The sequence below is a fragment of the Excalfactoria chinensis genome, chromosome 9 (genome assembly GCF_039878825.1).
Source record: "Excalfactoria chinensis isolate bCotChi1 chromosome 9, bCotChi1.hap2, whole genome shotgun sequence".
Taxonomy (NCBI): domain Eukaryota; kingdom Metazoa; phylum Chordata; class Aves; order Galliformes; family Phasianidae; genus Excalfactoria; species Excalfactoria chinensis.
The window spans coordinates 1183956-1202500 of NC_092833.1; the positions used below are offsets into that span (position 1 = coordinate 1183956).

Below are 18545 nucleotides of genomic sequence, written 5' to 3' on the forward strand. Positions count from 1 at the left end.
AGGAAATACAGTCCCAGTCTCCTAAAACTCTTGCTTTTAGGCTACAGCTGATTTGGTCTGCCCTCGTTTTACAGCCCCTCCAACCTACACCCTTTCCAGAGACCACAACCAACAGCAAGGAGAGAAGGTGCCACTACAAAGCCACCACCAGGTTTCATGTTGTGCCTCCAGAGCAGCAGAGATACAGCAGGCTTCCGCAGGCGCATCCCCTCCTTCTTTCTCTCCTGAATCCTTTATTTTTTCTCCCTTTCTCATTCTGTCTTTGCTTGCATTTCAAGGTTAAAAAAAAGTCAGGATACAATAGTAAATATGTAAGATTAGCTCCTAAAATATGTTAGTAAGTGAAAGCTAAAGAAAGCCAAATGAATTTTAAAAAGGTTTTCTTGAAGCTTAGAACAGAGACAGCTCTTTTGATCCTTTATCACACCACAACAAAAAAAGCACCAACGCGAGATACATATATATAATATACATACAATATATGTATTTATATACCCCGTGTGCGTGGGTACGTGTGTGTGTGAGTGTATGTGTATTTTAATTCACATAGGCTTTTCCTTTCTTTAAAATGCTGCAAGAAGCTTTTTTCTTTCTTTCTTTTTTTTTTTTTTCCTGCAGATTTCTTTTTCTTTCTTTTTTTTTCTTTCTTTTTTTTTTTTTTGATATTTCAAAGCTGGCAGTTCAGTAAATGGCTGGAACTGCCACATCTCTGTTCTTGCTAAAGAAATCAATGCTAATCCTATTACTGGCAGTTATCACCTATCCCAGAAACCGCGGCTAAAAGAAAAAAAAACCACTGAGATGTCAAAGTAGGAAAAAAGCTTGGGGGAGGGGGAGAAAGCGCCCTTCATTCACTTTCAAACACTGATTGTTTTCTTATTTTTGATCATTTTTTCCTGTTAAGAGAGAAACTAAACCACCAAAAAAAAAAAGGAGAAAAAAAAAAAACAAACCCACACATCCGTGCTTGAATAACATGAAGGGCCTGAATTAAACCCACGCACCCGTATGCAAAGCAAGGGATGGCTTTGGGGCTGGTGGTGTCACGCTGGGGCAGGCAGCCCCTTTTTGGGGAGCACCCCAAAGCATCCAGCCAGATATATCTGCATGTAACATGGAATTCTGAGATATCATATCCCAGAATGGAAGCCAGGCTCTGGCCTTCACCTCTGCGGTCGATATCAGGGCTGAGCATCTCAGATGGCTTGTGTAGGTCACTGCAGCTCATACTTCAACATCTCTATGGGATTTTGGTTGCCCAAAAGTGTCTTTTGCCTCTGCTTCTCATCCTGTGCACTCTAGAAATACACGCACATGCTTTGAGCATCCATGATGTATGACTCACCCAGCCAGGATGTCCCCATTGCTGTCATGATCACAGGATGCTGAAAAAAATGCAGCTCCTGAGGCCAGCTCACTTTGTGAATGTCCTGTTTGCCAACTCAGTGCCTCCTAAGTTCAGTGATCAGCCATACAAGCTGGAAACGTTAGGGCTCTGACAACAGAGAGCAGATGTAGGTTTGGAACCTGTGCTTCAGGAAAGGTGCCTGGCTCCGAGTATCCTTCAGCCATGCCATCCTCTTGCTGCCACATGCACGGAGATTTTGACCATTGGCAGGCTGGCACCCGGCACAGATTGTGGATAGTGAGCAAGAAAGGAGAGAATGAGCCAAGCAGCTATGAAAACAGTAAAAATAAACCTAGGTCAGAGGTTTGGACAAGCAGGCAATCAATTGTCTGCTCCACCCGGCCATGAGGCAGCACAGCTCCTGACACGTGGATATCTTCTCAGCATTCCTGCACCTAACACAGCATGGGCTTCCAACCTCCTGCTTTCTCAGCAAAATTCAGCTCCTGGGCTCCCTGTGTTCTGCAAAGTCAAAGCATCTTTCATCCCAGAGGGAAGGCTGAGGACACAAAGCCGCTCTTTGGTAATAGGGGAAAATGTTTCCACCCATTTTTAAGGAGGCCATTTTAGGCTTTGGAGAATATTTTGGACTTTGAGCAAAATGAGTTTGTAATTCCTGGAGGAGTCAGCATGGGGTGGAGCAGCCTCTGGGAGCCTTGAGGGGAGGAAGCTCACCCCAGACACCTCATTTTTGGAGTTATTGGCAGCCAGAAAACCAAACAAAATAAATAAATAGAATGAATGAGGAGAAAGGTTTTGCTTTTGCTCTCCTCTGCCCTTTAGGTAGCTTGCAAGTCCTGCTCCTGCAAAGCCCTGCTCTGGCTCTCCCTGCACAACAGACCCCAAAACCACCTGGCCACACATCTCAGCTTCTCTTGCTGGCCAACCCTGCTCATCACAATGTGGCATCAGCAGAGGTGCAAACCAAAGGGCCTGACAGGTCCAAGGACCACAGCAACCATCCAACGCCATAGAGAGGATGTGACCCGAGGTGCAGGTACCGTGATGGAAAATAGGTGATGTAGAAAAGAAAATGAAGCAGGCTGTCAGAGCCACCTGAGGATAAAAGAAGCCTATTGAGATGCTCACAGGTGACAGAGAAAGGGCAGATATGCACGGAGCTAATGACGCCTTGGGACAGATCAGGCTCACACAGCCCGTGTGTAGTGTGTGACAATGCCAGGGACAGAGCAGAGATATTTCCATCACAGGGTGCTGCAATACTCAATAGCAAAGCAGAGGCTGAGCAGGATAGCATAAGTATTTCTTAGTGCAGAGAAAGAAATGCACAAGAGCAGTTTCTGCCTCTGGCTGGGGCTTCAGAGGGAATGGGGTGTGTGTTCATTTATTTGTGGCTGGAGGAAAGTATTGGTTTGACACTCTCATGCTGAAATTAGTCCAACTTTGACTCAAAATTCAGGGGGAAAAAAGTGTTTTAGTTACAGATTGCTGTGAGATTTTTCACAGCTTTAGTGCAGCTGAAGTAATTTCTAACAGAGACCATTCTTGGATGGGGAGAACAAAGTGGCACTGTATTTCTGATGGCAAAAGATGAAGAGCCCTGACATCATTGGTAGGCGAGCATCAGTGGGCACCTCCACCTCTGCATAAAAGCAGAGGGAGGCTGCATTGTCCACCCCATGCAGAAGTGTAGTGGAGGAGATGGGGGTCACCAGGGGTGGCTCGAGCTGTGCTGGGTGAATCCCATCCAAAGATCTCTTTGGGTATCTTTGGAAGTCCCCCTCTCAGGAGCATCACTTTATGAACTATTTTCAAACAGTTAGATATGCTTTGTGGCCTTGTTTTCTGTCTTTAAAATGAAGGTCAGGTGCTCAGCTGACTCAACCTGCAGTATTGAATGCAATCAGCTATACTAGCAGAAAAGAAAAATGAAAGCCTGCATAATTGGAAGCATTATTCACTATTTATCTGATGTCAGCTCTCTCCCAGTATCAATATTTGGCAATTCTCCTTCGAACTGTGTGGGTCTTATCCACCTTTGTAGTTCGATCAATGGGAAGAGAGCCCTCCTGCAAACACTGGAGTTGAAAGGCATACAGAACCTCCTGATTAGTGCTGCTAATGAGCGACAGAAAAGCAGTCCTGCATCCCAGCAGCTCTGGTCCCCAAAAGGATATTTGCTGGGCTACTTGCTTCCAGTTTCATTCACAGTTGGTCCTGCGTCTTAAAGGTCGTGCCATGGGAAGCAGGCTGGTGGTGCTCCAAGGGAGAGGTGGCTCACTGCCATGGTTGGGATTGATGCCATCCCCTTCTCATGCCAAGGGGTGGCCCCCAAGGGATGCAGCCACCAGTGCCCTGGGTTTCAGGGGGCTGGAGACACCTCCCTGGACCAGAGATGGATGGGCATAGGAAGTCCTTTGGGGATGTGGGAATCAAACTCCATGACTAAAGGGAGGGAAAAAAATCTTTTCTCCATGTAGCCTTCATGTGATGCCCAAAGGAGAAGGATCTATGGTAGGCCACAGCATGTCCAGCAGAAGCTCCCAAGTTCCTCTTCCCAGCTGCCCTGGTTTCATGTGTCCTGCTTCAGCCCAGTTTCCCCCCTCACACCTCTGGGCAGCAAAGCAGATGCAAAAGATGCAGCCCCCTTGTTCCCTAGCCCACCAGCTTCTCTCCATTACAGTCAGACTCAGCTCATCAAGTTGCTAGTGCAGGCTGATTAAACAAACCTTGAATTTGAATAGTGAGCAATAAAGAGAGAGAGAGACACATCTTCCAAGCCCTAAGGGTAGCAATCAATGGGAGCAAGGGGTGACAGGTTAGCAGGCACATGCTGCAGCCACACACTGCCTGCTGGCAGGCTTTGGGGAGGGGGCATCACAGTGCAGGGGGGAATTAATGAATTGCAATGTTATGGGCTCTGAGCAAGTGTGGATTTCCCACCCAGTGGTGCTGGCAGTCCAGAGTCCCACCATGGGAGTTGTGCCTATACCCATAGGCCATGCTGTACTGGCATCTTCTGCAAGGGCCAGCTGTCCTCTTGGGCCCTCACAGCATGCCACTGTGGTGCATGCAAACTATACAGGGAAAAAGAGACATGATTCTGGATTGCCAGAATGCTATGGGGAATGTCCAGGCTGGATGTGGAGAGGCCTTTAAAAACGAAGGGGGGCAAAAGACACCTCCCCAAACCATCTTTATCTTTCCCAGTGTGCCTAGAAAAGTGGCAGTGGCATTTCAATACACTGTGAGCACATGGCTGGCTCAGCCTGGGGACAGATAGCTCCCATTGCTCTGAGAGCTCTAGAGAAATCTGGGTGTGTTTGTAGAAGATGTGCATCGGATCGGCCACCACCAGGTGGTCACATTGGTCTGGTGACACCCACGGGTCCACCAGCAGGTGAAATGTTCACAGCTGGAACGTAATTACCTTAACACTGACCTTCATTTCAAATGCTTCTCCACTAAGTGCTGCCTATTTACGTTTCTGCTCCTAAAAACTTCATAGCAGAAATGGCACCATGTCGTATTTATATTAATTAGATATTCTGGGTTCAGTGCTCGCTCCACGGTGGGGTTAGAAACCACTTAATACACAAAATAAAATAGAATTTCCTATGTACACAGCCTATAATTTAATGCAAGAGAATATGCAAGGTCTTCCAGCACAGAGTGCTCTAAACAACAGCATTTTAGTCTCTATAAGCACAGCAGCAAGGGAGACATTTTCCATGCTCCGTTTCTCTGCTATCAGAACATTTGTTTTTTATTCTGAATATTTCAGCACATCTATTTACCTGGCACTATATTTAGTACCACAGTACCAAGATGGCATATATAAAGATTCAATTGCAATTCCCATCTGATGTCCCTTCCCTCTCCTTTTTACCCCTGTTTTTATGTCCGCACTCTGAATTCAGCACAAAGTTGGTGTGTTTAATTTAAAAAGAAGTAAAACGCGCCAGGAGACGCCTCAGACCACTGCAAATCACCTGCTTTATAGAGGCAGTAAAATTGTGTATCGGATTAAAAGTGATGCTGATCTGAAATTTATGATAACTTTTAATGGCATTATAATTTTTTTTCCCCATGCACTCCATCACGGAATCATTCGGATGCACAGTGCAGCAAGATGAAATTTGTAAGGGGAGAACATCAGACAGGCGAGCACTGAGGCAGGGGAGTGGGTGCTGGGTGAGATGGGGTAAGGTGGGGACACAGGGGATGTGGTCTGTGCCAGGGAGAGAAATATCACCCAGAGCACAATGGTTATTGAGGAGAGCGTGGGGACTGAAATGCGTTGCTAGCAAAGGGCTGGTGTTGTTTCACTCCTTAAGTTGGCTTGGCAAAGCTTGCAGCAACGCCATCCATCCTTTGGCCATAAATGCAGCCCAAGATGGATGAGCGGCTCGGGAAGCACCACTGCCTCATGAAACCCTGCATGGATAGAACCCAGCCTCTCCAAGCCAGCAAGAGGATGAGAGCCAAGCACCAAAGTCAACAGCATCCCAGTAGAGGGGTCCTAAAAGATGAGGGAATATCAAACCATCTCATCGTTACCTCCACCACCACTTGTTCTGCCTAGCCAAGGAGGAAGAGCACCATGCATTGTGACCACAGACAGGAAGCCATGAGTGGCCCTGAAATCTCAGCTTTCCCTGACGTCTTGCCTTGGCAGAGCAAAACGCTCGCTAACATCAACCTAGACTGTAATGCATTCGTCATACTAAAATCAGAATGAGAAGAATTGCATGTATACATGCAAATAGTCAGATTATTAGAGGTGGCATAACATTGAATCCCACTATATTAACGTGGATTTGTGTAAGAGCAAACCCACCTGTCAGCAGCTTGGGGTTCTTCAGGAGGAATAGCTTTGCACTAGAGGAACCAAAGTGCTGGCACTGTGATCACTTCGGGGATGTGCTGGGAACCAGCAGATGCTGGTTGACAGGTTGTTCCAAGCAGACAGCTGGCAGGAAGGAAGGCAGCTCAGCAGAGTGAATGTGAATCGAGCAGGAGGCGAAAGAACAGGAACTACAGTTCCTACAAAGAAGAGAAAATTGCATTGATACTAGGCGCATGCAACCAGATGTCAGCTGAAATCTCTTTAGGAATAGCATGGAAAGAAACCTGCATTATTTATCCACTGGTCATTTGCTTTCTAGAACATAAGGGAATAAAACCAGTGCCTTTCCCATGCCTCAGCCCCAAGGACACAGTATATTTTGAAGCACACAGAAAGGGATACTGCCTCAGTTTCCACTGTGTTTAAGGAGGTGGGGATGTGAATGCAAAAGCAAGGACAAGAAGAGACGTTGGCTCTCCAAACTCTGAGATACCACTTCACAGTAAAATATTAACAGCTGTAAGTGATTATTTTGCTGTATTATGTGAAGTTAAAAACCTTTTGAATCGCATTTTGCAGTGAACCTGCCTTTGAATCCATGTGTTTTATCATTCCACAGCAACACATATAATTTCAAACAAACAAGTGAACAAACCCAACGATAATGGCCTGAATCTCTTATCAGTCGGTTTTACACTGGCGTAACTCCATAAACTTCAGTGGAATTAATCTTGATTTACACTGCTGGGAGAGCAGAAACAGGCACCATAAATAGCTAAATACCGATGCAAGGCACTTTAAAGCAAAAGCATTCGCACCAGATCTCCTGGCAGCAGATGAGGATGAAGGCATAAAAAAGCTTTCCTGGTGGTGCTAATCCATGGGCACGTGGATAAGCCCAAAGGACAGGGATGGAGAAGTTGTGCCATCAGCCACTGCGGTGTTGCAAGCAGAGGGGCTTGTTTGTTGGATGTGTCCCTACTAGTAGCCCCCAGCATGGGTGACACTGAAATGTGCCACTTGGTGGCAGCCCCTCACTGCTGGGACGGGGCAGAACGTGAGCTCTGCTGCTTGTAGAATGAGCTGACTTCAGGTTCAAATCCTATTGCTACCCAAAAGCATGTTTCAAGCACATGGGGACCAGTGTAATTGGTTGTGAAATCTCATGACCACCTGACAGCAGGTGGGTGCGTTAGGCACAGCAACCAGCATAGCAAGAGGTGGTGGAGAAGCAGCCCAGGCTTTGTCCAGCTGCTCACACCAATCCTCACACCAAGAGGAAGACAGCTCAACCATCTCTTGCAGACAATATACCATGTACTCACTGTACTCACTGTGCTCACTTCCATTCTCTTTCCTTCAAGAGCAAACCCTACTGATGAAGCTCAGGTGAAGAGCTTCAGAAGCAACTAAAGCTGTGTACCTTGATAATATTTCTGTTCTCTTTTCATTCTGACCCTATCTGACATCAGCATCAACACGAGGTTCGTTAGAGGTGATGCTTCATAAAGGGAAGCTACACTTCACACAAGGAAAGCCTCGATCTGAATGCACTTCAATTAGCAGAGTGCAGGTCCCAGGGCCTCCTGGATGAGCTGCAGCTGTAGAGATTAAGGAAGAGGGCTTTTGCTCTGTTTTTAACTCCTTCCCTTCCCCCTTTTGGGCCACTTCCAGCCACCCTGCCATGACCATTGTGTTCCTGGATATATCAGATCTTCAATCAATGAGATCCAAGCCCTAGCCTCATTTAGATGTTTCCTCAACAAAGGTCAAAACTTCTCTGTCTGCTGAGACCCCCTCACTCTTAAAGGAAGCATTTTGCTGTTAATTAATACATTCAGATGAAACCAGCAAAAATGTCAATGTAACAAATTAGATACTCATTGATTATTGGCTTAAAAAAGAGTACAGTTCTGTCCTGGAGAAGTGGGTTAGGCAGGTCTTTAAAGTGACACACATCATCCTTTACTGTTCATACAGGCTCTGGAATTGGTACTTTATCTGTGAATATGTCTATAGAAACTCTCTGTGTCTCTGTTTTTACCTGCCTGTAGGCCAAGGTTTGGAGGAGACGGGCTAAATTCAGCTATCACCTGGCTTTAGAGTGATCAGAGGTCACCAAACAGCAACAGCAACAGCTTAGGGTCCAACAGTGCAGAGCTCCATGTCCTTCAGATACATGCTCTAATAGAATTGCAACAGGAGATGCTGTCCATCTGCCTGCAAGGAAGGACCATACACTCCATAATATGGAGTTGGGGTTGGACTGCATTTCCTTATGGGTCCCTTCCAACTCGAGATATTCCATGATTCTATGATTCCATGATATAAAGCCATTCACTGCTAACATCCATATGCAACCCCCAAGCAGGACGGACAGTATCCCCTCTCTCCCCTTGTACCAGCTTTGGGATGTGTCTTTGCTCATCACAGAAGAGTCACAGGAGGATGGGGCAGCAAGATAGCTAGAAAAAAAGATGTTTGCACCTGAAGCAGGATGCAGGGCAGTGCTCAGGGACAACCTCAGCAGCCTTCAAGAAAGTAAAACTGGAGGCAATGGCAACAACTGTTTTGAAAAGCACAGTGCGGTCACTGTCAGGAGCTGATTTAAACTGTGTATGCTTTAATCAAAAATCTGGATTGAGGATTAAGTTTGAGAAAGAAATCACATAGCTGTATTTAATTAATAGAGGCTTTAGGTGACCTAAATGGAAATACCCTATAATGATAAGTCCTTCACTGGCTTAAGACAGGTTATACTGATGATATGTATTATGTTTCCCCTACTCTGAAATAACCACGATTAGTTCCCTACCTGGGAGAGTCCCTTTGCCCTACTAAAGCCTCTTTAGAACTGAGGGTATAAGTGAGCACAGCCCTGCCCTGGGGCCCTCCATCACCCTCCTGTGGGGCCTGCACAGCCTCAGCCCCTGCCCACAAACAGCACCTCACCAAATGCATCTCACCTTGCCATCAAGTGTCACTGCCTTTTGAAGGCTCTCATTCACACCTGGCTTTTAACAAACCACTAATATGTCTGCTTTCTTCTACAGCAACATGAGAACAATGCAAACGTTTCTGCTATCAACTCCAGACCCCTCTGAAAGGGAGCATGACTGCAGCCTAGTTAAACTACAACAGGCATGTCCTTGGCGAGCAAGGATGTGATGAAACACATGCTTACATCCGAGGTTTTGTTGTTTGTTTGTTTGGTTTTTTTAAAGAAAGGCTACATTCAATGGCAGAAAAAATTGATTTAACCACATAAAATGTTACAAGCAAAAATCAGAGGTTAGAAGTAGAGTTGAAATGCAAACCATTACCTCCATTATCCAAAACAGGCTGTTTATTTACAGCAAGAAACTGCAGAAATGACTTGGCTTAATCGTAATTAAAACCTTTTGGTATCTTTAGAGCACCAGAAGTGTTCCACGCAAAGGTAGCGGGGCCGTGAGATGCTACGAGACTTAGAACAAGGACATCTTGGGCTTCAATGAGAACAAAACCAAACCCTGACAAACAAGATGTTAGCTAAAAACAATTCTGACTACGGTTTGTAATTGAATTTGTAAAAGGCCATACAGCAAAACTAGGGCTAAACTATTCACAACGTGTATTAGCTGAAAGAAGCATTTCAAGTGAGAAAGGATCATCCATCTGCTGTCTGAGCTCTGTGTGCCTGCCTTTGCACCCAAGCCAGCATCACACAGCCCTCACGCTTCCCTGGGACACCAATGGCTATACTATAGACTCAGAAGCCCAGCTGATCTTTCTCAGGCATCAGCTATAGCTCAGAAACAGAGACCTTTACATCCATTCCATCCATCCCATCCCATCTCTTCTATCCACCCCATACATCCCACCCCATCCCATCTCATCTGTTCCCATTCCATTCTACTCCATTCCACTTCATCCCATCCCATCTCATCCCATCTCTTCTATCCATCCCATCTCTAGCCACATCCTACCTACCCTGAAGGCTGGCAATGTACCCTGCAGTGTTCCTGAGTGGCTTAGGACCATGCCCAGCTTCCTGGAACCCTCTAGGAACTCCTGTAATACCCTGGGTGACCTGCTGTCATGTACAGCCTCATCTTATGTGTTCCCCCTGTGCAACAAAATAGTGCCAGGAAGACGTAAAAGATGGTGAGAAGTGGGTCTGCATAAGACTGATGCTGTGTGTTTCCATTGTGTGTTCCACAGAGTCCCAGATCCATGCAGATTCTGAGGCTGGAACATGGTGTATCCCCACCTGCATCAAGGCAAACCAGGCAGAATCTCTCAGGAGCTTGAGAAATAAGGGAAGAAGGCATGGATGTCTTCCTAAAACCTAAAACGTTCAGTTGTTCAAACACAAGTCAGTGGTAGTCAGAGCAGGTCAACAAACACTTAGGCTGAGAGACATCACTCCCTGAGTCTAAAAATTGCATGCCTTATCCATGCATCATTTTCTTCCAACGCTTCCAAAGACAAACCTGACAATTGAGCAGCTCTGCCCAACATGGAGCTACATGCAAGAGAGAGGAGAGGTGCAGCTGTGCAGACCAAGGAGGTGCACTCAACAATGTGGCTTGTGTGAACACCGTGCCCTCTTCACTCTGCTCACAGTATCTGTTTCCACTGACTTGGTCTGCGTGGTACAAGGTACAATTTGGGTAAAACATAAGTATGCTGACTGCATCCACACATTAAGCCAAAGCAAAGCTTCAGCTGGGGCTGTATCCAATTCTTTGGCAAATCGAGGATGGGAAAGGACACACGCATGGCTTGTTCACTAACCCACACTCTTCCTGCCAGAGAGCAGTGCCAGAAGTTATCAAGAAAGCCACAAAATGAAAGCATGATATGCTGTGGTAATTATGTGTGCTTGGATATAGTTTTTTAACAAGCATTCTGCCTTTTGGTAAATATTCTTTAGCAACTCCGTTGTCCCACTGCAGTGCACTTGGCTGTAAAAATGATCTCCTCGTCCCTGTTAACACTGTCAGTGCCACTCCTTGCCAGCTGCAGGAGGGCTGGAAATAGCTGGGGTGTATGCAGGGATGAGGAGGAGCTGAGCTCAGTGACACCAGTGAGCATTCAGTGCCTTTTCAAAGGGGGCAATGATAACATCACCCAGTGGTTACTCACAAAAGGTTTTCCCCACCTATAGCAAAGACAAAATTCCTTTCAGATCCCTCCAGCAGAGAGACATCTCTTGGGTGTGCCAACAGCATCTGTCACTGCCCCTGTACCAACCACGCAGTTTGCAACACATTCAGAAGGAGCTTTGAAAAAACTCCTTCCCCTGCATAGTAAGAGTCATCTCTTTGAATAAATACACTAACCAGTTGACTGGAGGCATGTAAATATTTACAGGGCGTGCTCAAGGAGGGCCAGAAACCAATACATCACCTGAAAGAAGAATACATGCTCAGTGACCATAAAGACCTGAGCTTACATTTGCCCTGAGCAATTACAGTTAAGTAACTGCAATACAAGCACATATTTAAGCACTTATGCAAGGAATAGTGGCTGATGACCTCGATTATATTTGCATTGTGTTTCCTGTTGTTAGCACTTCCTTGTCGGAATGACTGCAATACATCTTGGGCTCCAATCTCATCTGCCAGCTCTATGAGGCTACAGCCAGTCGCTGGAGAGGTCCAAAAATGCTTAGGAGTTGAGCTGTATTTCTTCCTGAGCTCCTTTCTTCTCCCATCCTGTCTCAGACGTTACTCACATCTCCATGCTGCCACACAGAGGGGCTCAGCAGGAAGAAATTCATCCCAGACCTCCCCTGAACATCACACATCAGGTGGGCAACCACTGCACTGTCTCACTGCAGTGTCCCATGGCCTGCCAGGTGGCCGTGTTGAAATGGCCTGTTTCTGAATAGTTTGATTGCTGTTACTTAACAATATCATTTTTCAACCTCAGGACTCCATGCAGCCACAGATCCCCAAAATATTAAGTGTTGTAAGGGGAAGGATGGAGGATATGTTAAATGGAATGCAGCATCCAGATGTGGAGTCTTCAGTGCAGGAGGGACACGGACCTGTCGTGTGCATCCAGAGTCAGGCCACAAAAATGATTCCATGGATGGAAAACCTCTCCCTCAAGGTCAGGCTGAAAGAGCTGGGGCTGTGCAGCATGGAGAAGAGATGGCTCTGGGGAGACCTGAGAGCAGCCTGTCGGTATCTAAAGGGGGGCTGTAAGAATAGACACACTCTTCAGCAGGATCTGCTGTGATAGGATGAAGGGAAATGGTTTCAAACTAAAGGAGGGAATGTTTAGAATGGACATAAGGAAGAGGTTTTTTATAGTAAGGGTAGTGAGGCATTGGCACAGGTTGCCCAGAGTCGGTGGATGCCCCATCCTTGGAGACACCCAAGGTGAAGCTGGACAGGGCTCTGAGCACCAGATGGAGCTGTGGGTGTCCTTGTTCATTGCAGGGGAGTTGGACCGGATGACATGTAAAGGTCCACCTCAATTCAAACAATTCTATCATAATTAAAAGTGGTGTTTTCTCATGCAGGGGCATGGGGCGAAGGTTCCTTGTTGCACAGAGTTTTCATGCTATTTCGTATGCTTCATTCAGCTGGGAATAGCAAGGTGGTGAGGGAGAAAAGAAGGAAAGAAAAAAGAACTGCTGTGGAATAAGCTTCCCTCAGTCCTGGAACATGGAGGTTTATATATCTGGTAATGGCTTTTTTCTGTGTAACGTAACTGGAGAACTTGGTAGCAGCAATATCTTGGGGCAACGAATCCCCTAAGCTATGTATGAATTGCTCACAAAAGTGTATTTTTATCAGTTTCAGCTCTGTTGCCTTTCAAGTTTATTCAGTGTCCCTTTGAATGAGACACTCTTGTAATTGTCTACAAAAAAATGTGATTGCCTGCTTGACCTTCTTTATGCCGTTTATTACAGTCATTTCATTTCCTATTCATTCTCTCCTGGGAAAAAAAACCAGAGACAATATCATCACTCTAGCCACACTTGGAAGTATTTGTATTGCATGTCTTGAAGCCTTTGTTGTTTCCTTGCTTCATTTTGGATGTGGCACAATCAGAACTTCACACCGACTTGAAGGTGGGAGCATGATCTCACTTGGGCTTTTGACTTACCCGTTGCCACCAAGCTCGGTCCTGCCAGGTAGCCATTCCCAGCAGCACCCTTCCTGTGTCTCCAAGTTCCATTCAACAGGGATTGTACGACGGTTCCCCAGGACTGGAGCAAACACAGCACCCATCCCACATACAGACAACCATGTGTCCCAGAACAGCTGCATCACTGCACTCCATCACGTCATTCACAAGCTGGCCCTGCTCTGTTGTCTCGGTATGTTCCACACAGAGATAGAATTTCTTCCTGGTGCTGGACGGGTTGTCGATGAATGTCATGAAGCAACAACGAATTACCAGCCTTCTGCAGGAGGATATGGGATGGGACGTGGTCCAGGACCTGCCGAAGCGCTTCCCCAATTATTCTAAGGTTTTGCTGTTCAATGACAGGCACAAAGCCCTTCCTCTATGCTGGATGCACTCTCCCTGCAGCTCCAGGGGCTTTTCCCAGCCTAAGAATGAGAGACTGGGACTCAGTAGAGGTAATCTTCTAGAACATAAATGGCCAGGCTGATTTACTTCCAAATGCACAACAACAAAACAAAACAGCAACAACAACAAAAAACCTGCTGTTGGGCAGGGACCTTGTCTGCCAAATTTCAACGGAGCAAAATTTTACAGCAAAGTTACAACCACTTTAAATACCGTTGTTAGCTTACAATGGAAAAGCTGGCAGACCGTCAGCTTAAAGCTGCTCTTCTGAGTGGTGTTTCACCATGATACAGACGCCATGTAAGTCAAAGATCCACACGGTAAAATCTGGATCCCCATGAAAAATTACACACACAAAAACGATCCTTGGCTGCATCCCCTGTGATTTGCCCAGCTCTCGGATGTTTCCAGGGCTTTCTCCAGCAGCTCGCTCCCCTCCACCAGTCACCTCCCTCCAGAAGCATTCTGCCAGAGCCACACTTGTTGCCTCCCAGTGCTGGGAAATTCCCAAGCACAACGTGAGAAGAGGAACAACAAAAGTCTTGAGCTGAGCTTGAAGAGATAATCTCTGATAAGTAACAAAGAAAGAATACTAAGATTATGATCAAGGGACCAAACTGGAATGCAGCACTGAAGTGCCTAAAGCCCTGACACTGACAGCAACAAAGAGACATCTCAATAAGTTACTGAAAATGATCGGTGCTACTTGCTTCTCCTTGGGAGGCTGCAGAAGAGAGGACAGAGCTCATACTCAGCTTCTATGTTGGATGACCCTTCCGAGCAGTGTGGGAGTGCAGAATTTTGTCAGTGCTTTCTGAAATGTTACAGAATGGAACCACAGAATGGCTTTGGTTGGAAGGGACCTCAAAGATTGACCATTTCCCCTGGGGATCCCCAGAGCAAAGCCAACCCCACAGCAAGCCACCTAGCTGGCAAACCTTGGTCAACGCAACAAAATCCAGTGGGGTGCAGAAAAAGGAAACCTGATGATGTGTGCATGGGCCAGCTTCAGCCCTCTCTGATGTTGCTCCTTTGCTATTTTACGTCCCTCTCCCAAGCTTTGACAGTGAGTGGGATGGAGCCTCTCATGCCATCCAAGTTGGAGGAGAGCGGGGAGGTGAAGAAGAGTCCGCAGCCCGTTTCTTCTCCCCAAAGCCTGAGCCAGGCTGGGATGCAGCATCACCGCACACACACATTTCAGAGGTCTGTTGGGGTGCAGCCTCCAACAGCCTTGTTCTGCAAGTTCACAGGGAGCTGAGAGAGCTGCCGAAAGCCTTCGTTTGCATTCATTTTCTTCCCAAACTCTCATTACCCGAAAGAGAAAGAGAGAGGGAGAGTGAGTGCATTCAAGTGGAAATGGTTGGAGTGCACTTAGAGGAATTTAGCCAAAAGGAAAAGGATAGATGATGGTGGCTTGGGTTTTTTTTATTTATTTATTTTTTTTTATTCAAAAAAAAAAAAAAAAAAAGAAAAAAAAAATCCTCCAGAACTTAAAACTGTTTTAATCAGCTGAAAAACATACGTGGGCTTTACAGCTCTGAGACAGCTTGCACAGGCTCTGATAAATGCCTATCGCTCATTTGCATACGCTAACAGCTACACTTTAATCAGCCTCCTAATCCCTGATGATATTAATGAATTTTTTTTATGCTCTCTCTCTCTCTTCCCCCTCCTCGTCCCCCCTCCCCCCCCCCCCCTTTTTTTTTTTTAGTATCATGTTTGCTAATTCAAAACCGATCAGCGGCTTCTGTGTGCCTTTTTTTATGCAGGAAATAATGGGTGAGCTTGGTACTCCTGTTATCCTGCTCTCACAAATAATTAAGACTACAAAGGGTACAAATCAGTCTGAATGCACGGCACAAAGGCTCAAGCTATGCAAAGGTCTTTTTCTCTCTCTCCTCTCTCTCTCTCTTTCTCTCTTTTCATTTATTCCCTTCTTCAGACAAGAGGTGGCTCAGAAAGATACTTAGCAAAGAAATGAACCGGTCACTCCCAAAATGCAAGAGTTTCCCAACCATTTTAAATGCTCCCGATCCACATTTGGACTTCTTTCCTTTTTCGTGTTTACTCACGTTGTCACTTGGCACGTCCTGCTTTCAGGGAGGAAACGAACGCCTGCTGGAAAAGCCATTGAAAATCTGTACCTTGGTTTTGGTGGGTTTGCTTTGCTCTTTGGGAGGGCATGGCATGGGGAAATGCCCCAAATTCTGAGGAACGTCAGCCTGGAGAGGTATTTCTTACAGGGAAAAGGAGCAACAAACCAGCTGAATCCATTGGGTATGGAAAAGAAACACTGCATAAGTCCAACAAGTGTAGGGGAATTGATCCAACTACCAAAGACCCCTTGCAAGCTCCCAGACCACCAGGCAATGGTTCCCTCTTGTGGCCAAGGTCAACTGGTAGATCCAGCTGCTGCCTGAATGCAGATCCTGCCCTTCTCAACTCCTACCCTTGGATGCAGCCAGGAAGACTGAAGGCAAAATGGAGCTTGCATCAGACCCACAGCAATTTGTCCCTCAACAACTCTAGTAGATTGACCGCTTTCCAAGAGATGCCTCCTTTGGAGCACCTTGCAATAGAACACAGAACCATGGAACAGCTTGGGTTGGAAGGGATCTCAAAGATCTTCCAGTTCAAACCCACTGCCACAAATAGGGTTGCCAACCACTAGGTGTCATCTTGAAATTAAATCAAGTATAAACATAGCAGTTCCGGATGCTTCTGGATTTAGCAGACATCGTGAGAATCATTGCTCCATGGGCAAACAACAAATGGTCAACAAAAGTCTTACAAAGTCTGATAAGCTTGGAAGGAACACATACAGACCAATACGGTGGAGAGCAGAGAAGAATCTCAGAAATGTTCTCAGCACTTATATCCTTGAGGTCCTTTCCAACTCAATCCATTCTATGGTTCTGTGATTCTGTGATCTCAGAGAAGTAAGGTGGGAAAGAAACACTGGCAGATGATCTGATGTTTAGGATGACCATGAGCATCAACAAAACACAGAAGCTGTTCAGGAATTCATGGGAATGTCAGTGCAGGTTTTCTGAGCAATATGAGTATTGCAGCAATGACAGAAGGTGAGTCAGTGACCGAGATCCTCGCACAAGGCTTGGTATAAATACATAAGGATCTCCCTCAGAAAAGGAGTTCAAGTCAACTAATCTCTCACGTCTTACAGTGAAGGGGCACTGATGAATGCTTCTTGCGGAAAGTCCAGAACAGCCCAAAGAGAACTGGAAATAGAATCAGGTTTGTTGTAAAGAGAAACTGTCAGAGAAACATCAACACTGAAACGTTCTGAGGTTAGCAGGGAGCTTTAGACTCAAGCAGATGCAAAGTCATTTTGGTCAGTGGCTGCCTTGCAAGATGATATCTGAGCCACTGACTAAAACAGACCAGAACTATGCTTGCACTGAAAAAGAAATACTGGCAATTGTTTTAGATCATGAGCGTTTTCATGAATATGTTTATGGGTAGAATTCAATCAAGGTAGAAAGAGACCATAAAGCACTAGGAGCCATAGAGCAAAATCCATTGTACAATGAGCCACCTGGACTTCAGAAAAAAAAATGTAATGAAATTGCAAAAGTACTCATTAAATGTGAAATACAGGCCCAGTAAGGAGCTTAGCAGATACGCTTTCAAGAACACCTATAAATAATGAAAGCAATGAAGTGCAGGAAGAGGAGTTTGAAGTAAATATGAGTCAAGTACTACCCATGTCTGAAATGAAATTTGACAAGTTCAAACAAGTAACACAAAATGACCCAAGTTGACAACAGTTTGGGGAAAGTAATTCTACACAGATGACCAAAGGAAATATCGAGCCAGTGCTGAGCATAAAAACTTATTGGGACTGGAGATATGAAATTGCAGCAGTTGATGGAATTGTGCACAAAGAACATCCTGTCACAACACAATATCGGCACGAGGTCAGAAATGCTGAATGTTTTTCAGAGGCTGAATCCTGTGGGTTATTGTGAGGAGAAAAGGGCTGTGAGGGCCCCAGCTCTGAATGCCACCGTAAGAGGAAAGTGTGGTGCCTTCCATACATCCAGCATCCACGCTGAGGGAAGAGTGACATGACCTAGAGATGTGATTACAGCAGATCCGCGTTTGGTGCAGGTCTCACTGATGGGAGCTATGAACTCTCAGCTAAGATCCGTTTTCTGCTGGCACGTAACTGACCAAGGAATACATCACAGGTCTCTGCTTTCTTCTGTGGGGATTGTAAATGACTCAGAGCAAAGCACAGACTCCTGCTTGGCTGATGTGCCCAAGAAGCTCCTTGATGGCAGAGGGAGCAAGACAGAGCTGACCATTCGAAATAAATGAGATCTTCCATTATGAGTGGATGTTTTCAGCACAAGTGAGTTCGGTGGAGGAAAAGAATTGTGCTCAAACAAGGAAAAAGAAGCAGAAAGAAAAACCCAATGGAAGGAGACACACGCAACACCTTCCTGCCTGGATGCTGCTGGATTTACTTCAGCACATTACTGAAGACACACAGCTCACGCTCTCAGATCTGCCGTGCATATGAAAAGGAGTCCTGAAGGCAACAGGGACCTCTCGCGGGTGTCACCTTCATTTGAAAATCTGGCCCTATCACAACTCCTGTAGATATTTCCACTGCTGACAGATTTACTCCGGTGTCAACATTAATTGGAGCCGAGAAGAGTTATTCACTGAACAAACTGAATCTATGAAGAGGGTCAAGTGTCTTTCATGTTCCATCATCCAAGGGAAAAAAAAAAATCACGATCCCATCACCACCCCCTGGGAAAT

General features: G+C 45.8%; 1 protein-coding gene across 1 annotated transcript in view; it reads right to left on the reverse strand.

Moving 5' to 3' along the window:
- TBCCD1 (TBCC domain containing 1) overlaps window positions 1–18545 on the reverse strand; it is an 85642-nt gene that overhangs the window by 24452 nt on the left and 42645 nt on the right. Inside the window, exon 8 of the transcript XR_011904640.1 lies at window positions 6210–6415. The gene's annotated coding sequence lies outside the window, so the exon portion shown is untranslated. The remainder of the gene's footprint in view (window positions 1–6209; window positions 6416–18545) is intronic.